At 40.6% G+C, this 6,449-nt stretch overlaps 1 pseudogene across 3 annotated transcripts in view; it reads left to right on the top strand.

The window, feature by feature from the left end:
* The first annotated feature begins 989 nt into the window (after positions 1-989).
* Positions 990-6,449, top strand: part of LOC149172179 (mitochondrial import inner membrane translocase subunit TIM17-1 pseudogene) — a 62,649-nt pseudogene continuing 57,189 nt past the window's right edge. For all 3 annotated transcript variants that reach the window (XR_016259074.1, XR_016259072.1, XR_016259073.1), the window contains exon 1: positions 990-2,023. The product of XR_016259074.1 is annotated as a mitochondrial import inner membrane translocase subunit TIM17-1 pseudogene, transcript variant X3 (transcript). The remainder of the gene's footprint in view (positions 2,024-6,449) is intronic.

Below are 6,449 nucleotides of genomic sequence, written 5' to 3'. Positions count from 1 at the left end.
ATACTCTCTGTAAATTTCACCTAATGTAAATCATTTAACTTTATATTCCTTTACATGCAATCTTGTTTATTAATTATTATTTTCAATAACCTTCCAGATGTCATGATTATTCCTCAATTGCCCAAGATGTCAAAAAGCAAAAGCAACGCTATAAATAGGTAGCATATGGAAAAATAGCATAAATGAAGAAAAATATCGTATGTTTTGCAATCTTGTATCCCTCAAACTTGTTTTAAAATTAAAAACAATAAACCTTAAAATAATAGACCATAACATGTTCACATAAACCATAGCAACTCCATGGATAATGGATACATGAGACTATTTTTATTTACAAAATATCCATATTCGGAATACTCACAAGTAGCTTAAGGATATAGCTGCAAATGTAACTCAATCTTCCACCCTTGCTTTCAATCTTTTCTATAAATCCTTGCTTTCAATGACCATTCACATTTTGCTATTGTTCCTCAATTTATGCCTTATGGTGTTTCTTTTGCAACATTTGGTGCGAATGCTAGTTTTAGGTGCCCTACACGTTTTTTTATGGCGCTGAATCTATTTCCATCATCAAAAGCATGATTCAAACACTGCTTTTACAAGATTTTTTGATTTTTTTGCCCAAATTTTACGTCCAAAAACAACTCCTTTAAATTAAATACAACAATAATTAAACATAAAAAGAAATTAATCCCAACGACCGTACGTAGGAATAACATGAGCTACGTTCGATTTCGTCCTTCCCATCCCATATCCTATTTTAAAAAATGCCACACTAATTAAACATAAGAAAAAATGCCAACGACCATACGTAGGAAAAACATGAGATACGTTCGATTTCGTCATCATTAGCTTCCCATCCCAGAGCGTCGCACTATACATTTGTTGCCACCGCATCATGTAGCGCTGGATTATACATTTTTGGCCCGTTTTACCCAGTCTCGCGACCGTTCCATGGATATATAAATAAAATGTTAGTATATTTATTATCTGGTCGCGTCTTGCTGACACCTTCATCCGACTGCCAACGCCCATCACACAAAGATCGTAGATAAGGGGAGACACCGAGAGATTGAACACGGGAAAAGATCGCAGATAAGGGGAGACACCGAGAGATAGAACACGGGAATAGCGAGATTGCAGCAAAACTTCGGAGAAAATGGCAACCCCCGACCATGTTCGGGAGCCATGCCCTGACAGAATTCTAGATGACCTGGGTGGTGCCTTCAGCATGGGAGCAGTTGGGGGCTCAGTCTACCATTTCATAGTGGGTCTCAAGAATTCTCCAAGAGGAGAACGCTTACATGGGGGAGTCCAAGCAGTGACCCTGAATGCCCCTCGTGTTGGGGGGAGCTTTGCTGTTTGGGGAGGCCTGTTCTCAGCCTTCGACTGTGGGATGGTCTACCTCAGGCAGAAAGAGGATCCCTGGAATTCCATTGCTGCAGGGGCTGCCACAGGTGGGTTCCTGCAGATGAGGCAGGGTATGGGATCTGCCACCAGGAGTGCTATATTTGGAGGTATCTTGTTAGCATTGATTGAAGGCGCAGGCATCCTTATGAACAAAATGCTAGCCCCTCCCCCTCCCCCAAAGTTAGAGGAGCAATTCCCTCCAATGGGAATAGGGTACCCAGGAAGGGGGGTTCCACTTCCTGCGGGTGCTGCTTACACGGGTGGCATACCGGGGACCAATCAGATGAACCCAACTCAGCAGCAAGGCGGGTCAACAATGGGTGAATTCTCAAAGGATAGCACCTCAGGTATGTCATCTGAGCTTGTTGGGCATGAAGAAAGAGGTGATCACAATGAGGGTTTTTTCTCTGGGTGGTTTGGGAAGAAGAAAACACAGGAACCCAAGAGCGAGAATTTGGATATATTTGATTCCAGCGCTGCACCTCCTGTGCCTAATTTTGATTCGAAATGAAAGATGGTTTGCTTCATAATAAAAGCCTGGATCACAGCAGGAGAAATTCTGATGATCTCATAACAGAAACCAAGACTACTTCTAGCAGAGTCTTCAATTATAGTAAGTGTATGTTATATTGATGCTTTAGCAGAGTTTTCTAGTAGGACTTCTGTTAGAGGTAGCATTGGATTAAGCTTGGCTGCATCAGGGATCCTTTTTCATGACGGATTCCCATTTCAGCTTTAATTGTCTTGATTTACTTGTCTGGATATATTTTAAATTACTGGCATTCTTGGAATATTATCGGGCTTTGGGCTTTGGTCTTAATCAGTTTTATCTGTATCTGTATCTGTAATTATTTTTGTAAATATGATTAATTACCTTCAATCAGGAAAGAATTGACCTTAACTCTCTCGAGCAAGGACCAACCGTTCCAAGATAAATAAGACCCTGGTTAGCATCCTAATCAACCCTTGTCTGACAATCGGTGATATTTACCATACATCCAGAATCAATCCATCGATAAATTGTCAATCTGTGTTTGGGAGGCAGGACAGGATAAGAACTGTTGCAGGTAAGTGCCCTAACCATCTCCCTAAGTGAATGGAGGTGCTATAGTTAAAAATAGTGGAAGAGGAGTTTTGCATAGGAAGCAAAACCTATACCTGTTTGCTCAATGTGTTGGTTCTCCGGGCCTCTTTTTAAGTGAACAATACGCAACGAGCAGTGCAGCATCAAATGCATTATAACTGGGATATACAACATTGGATCGGAAATGCGATCGATAAGCACTGAGCTGTGCAGCACTAAATGCAATACATACTGGGGTGTATACTGTTGTATCTGAAATGCTTCATATACAACCATGTATATCCCAGTGAAAGTCAATTAATTAGAGTCATTCCACTTTATGAATGTGGGATAAACTGATAAAGTGAAATAATAGAGTGAAATAAGACATAAAAGCATAAACCACCCTAAAGTCAAATTGACTTTATTAATGCCTAAGTCTAATATCTAGTTGACCGTTATAAACGTGTTATATAAACTAACATTTATTTTAACACCCTCCCTTAATGGTCAATCTACTAGCTACACCAAGTTTATCCCAGAATTTTACATATTTTTCAGGACCCAAAGCCTTGGTGAGAATGTCTGCAGTTTGATCCTTTGTAGGACAATACTGCAGCTCTATAAACCCATCTTCCACAAGCTGTCTAAAGAATTGGCAATATACATCATGTTTGGCATGCCCGTGGAAGACTGGATTCTTTGCAAGTATCATCACCCCTTGGTTGTCACATAATAGGGGTGTTGGCTCTGTTTTTTGTATTTGCATGTCTGAAAGCATCCTCCTGAGCCAAACTGCCTTGCACGAACCTTTCGCTGCTCCTTGATGTTCTGCTTTTGTTGATGAGAGGGCTACTGCATGCTACTTCTTGCTAGTCCATGTGATTGCACTTGCGCCAAGGCTGAAAACATATCTAGAAGTTGATTCTCTATCATCAATAGAACTTGCCCAATATGAATCTATATACCCACACAACCTAGGGTCTTTGCTTCTGTTGTACAGAATGCCAAAGTCAAGTGTCCCTTTCACATATCTCAGCACTCGCTTCACTGCTGTTCAGTGCTCTACCTTTGGCACTGTCATGAATCTGGAAATTAAGCTCACAACGAAACTCAAATTAGGTCTAGAGGCTATAAGCTATATCAAGCTGCTCACTAGTTGCCTGTGTACTGGTATACTAACTCATTAACTACCTTATAGTTAGTTTTGGTGAAAGTTTCAACCATTTCTCCATAGGTGTAGTTGAGATTTTGCAATCTGTCATTTTGAACTTGTCCAGCAAACTCCTGACATATTTCGTTTGTGAGTCAAAAATATTGCTGCTTGTTTGCCAAACTTTTACACCTAGACAATATAGTGTAGAAGGCCTGGATCAGTCATGTCAAAAGCTTTGCTCGTACTAGAGTTGATCTGTTCTATTGCTTTTTTACTACCTGTAATGATGATATCTTCTACATATATGTTCAAAAAGATGATATCATTACCAACTCTTTTGACATACGTGTTGGAATCTAGATTCTAAAGTACTTTGCTGGAATCCTTGTTCATCTAAATACTTGTCAATGTTGATGTATCATGCCCTAGGTGCCTGTTTCAGACCATATAAGGCCTTCTTCAGTTTGCAGACTAGATGCTCCTTCCCTGAAACTTGAAAACCCTGCGGTTGATACATGAAGACTTTTTGCAAATCTCCATTGAGGAAGACACTGTTCACGTCCGTCTGATGGACCTTTTAGACAAACTATGCTGCGATGGCTAGAACAAGTCAGATAGTGCTCATCTTTGCTGTAGGATCAAAGGTCTCCTCGTAGTCTATGCTCTCTCGCTTTGTACTTGTCAAGTGTACCATCTTCCTTGTACTTGACCTTGTACACCCATTTGCAACCAATGTGTTTCTTCCTTGGTGGAATATGTGAGATCCCAAGTCTGATTTTTCATCAAACTCTCATGTTCAGATGCCATAGCCTTTTCCCATTCAGGTCTTCCTGTCACCTCCTCAATCTATTGTGGCTCATAGATTTCTTGTATATTAGCTATCAGAGAAAAGTTAACCGTGTTTTATTTCTGTTTGTTCTTTCCTATCAATGATCGTCCCTCTATCATTTCTCCTATTTGAACATCTCCAATGGTGTTGTGCCACCACCTGGGTCTTTTCTTGGGATCTTCCTTAACCATGCTAGTATTGCCATCATGACTTGGGCCACTTGTATTTGGATCAGAAATTACTAGTCTAGGAGACTCCTCATGCTTAGAATCTTCTCCCATTTGGATGGAGCTACTTGAAGCTTGACCCTAAATCCCTCACCACTTCTGACAATTTGGTAATTTTGAACTCGAAAGAAGTTTGGAAAGGTCCAACTTCTCATCATCAACAACATCTCAGCTGAAACTGACCTTCTTAGTGCCAATATCAACCAACCTTAAGGCTTATGAATGTTGACAAACCTTCTAATCATCTGTTTCTTGCTCTTTGGATCTAACTTGGTTCTCTTCTTCTTAGTTGGAATCCAAGTGTAGGCAGTGGAACCAGAGTCTTTAAGATGACTTACTTTGGGCTTTCTTTCAGACCATGCTTCCTGTTGTATCCTTGTGATGTTCCCAACTGCTTATAAACTAGGCCAAGGCATCTCAAAGCCGCTTTATGTAGAAAATTTACGAAATTCTGCAACTGCTAATATGAAAAATCTGAAAACTAGATTCTTTTCATATAGACACAATTTCTCTACTCAATTTTTCAGCGGAATAGAAACATAAATAAATCACAGTCACAATTTAAAACACACTTTTTTTTCTAGGGAACCCAATTGGGAAGGCTCTATGCTTGCTTGAGAATTTTATTGATAGTCTCTGAGGAATTTATCTCTTACAAATACAACTGTTTCAATCTGAAAAACACACTTGTCTTTCTTGCTTGATCTAAGCTTGAAACTCTTGCAAGAAGTGTTGATCACGCTGCCCTCTTCCCTTGTTGATCTCTGCTCTGAATTCCTAGCGCAAACCCAAGGAAATAAGTCCCTGTTTCCTAGTGCAAGAGCAAGGGAAATATGCCTTCTACCAACTCACACAAGCCTCTCCTTGACTCGTTCTATCTCTCACAAGCTCCACACACAGCTTGTGCAATCTTCTCACAAACCTGTGAGCTCTATTATCTTGTCTCACTAACTTGTGCTCACAAGACATTGATCAAATTGTGCCTTCATTCCTCCTTATAAGCACTTTGATTAGGCTATTATTGGCAAGTTTTATTTGAGGAAAGTCGAAATGTTGATTGACTAGTTAACAAAAGCTCTTTGGCTGTGTTAACTCGTCCTTCCTATAATTTAGGAGTTTGACTCAATCAACTCGCCCTTTATCCAAAATAACTCGCACTAGAAGACAATAAACTCGGCCTTCCACTAATTAGCACTAATCAACTGCTTCTTGCACTCCTAACTTTTAGGAATTTGCCCTAAATTTTAGGAACTTGTCCTACTTTTAAGGAATTAACTCCTAACTCATAGGAACTTGTGCATGCTTAGGGAGAATCTCACTGAGGCTCCTTGAATTAAGGCACAAATCAAGGAACCCTTTCTCGCTATTATTTTCAGCACTCCCTCTTAGCAAGGAAGGTGTTCCTAGAAGAACCTCGTCCACCTAGATTTGTCTCCAACACTACCATTTTCTCCGCTGCTGGAGCTGCTCCCTTTGAACTAGTAGACTTCCCTGCTCTCTTCTGCGAAACTTGCTTTGAAGACCTATTCTTTCCAACCATGCTCTGCAAGTCCACCACTTTAGTCATAAGTGCCATGTACCCTGTGTACCTCTGTGGCTGCTTCCTCTGGCTGGAAGTGATATTGGAAGATTCAACTATCTTCTGATCTCCCTTACCCAAAACCTCTGCCCACTTGGCTCGAACTCTCCCCATATTGGGAGTCTCTCACTGAGTGGCTATCTCCACTCTCCCTGGGCTATGCTCCTCATCATCCTGCGGGTCAG

The sequence above is a fragment of the Pinus tabuliformis genome, chromosome 4_2, assembly GCF_031772625.1.
Source record: "Pinus tabuliformis cultivar Carrire ecotype Pingquan chromosome 4_2, CPIR1, whole genome shotgun sequence".
Taxonomy (NCBI): Eukaryota; Viridiplantae; Streptophyta; class Pinopsida; order Pinales; family Pinaceae; genus Pinus; species Pinus tabuliformis.
This window is presented reverse-complemented; position numbering and strand designations above follow the sequence as displayed.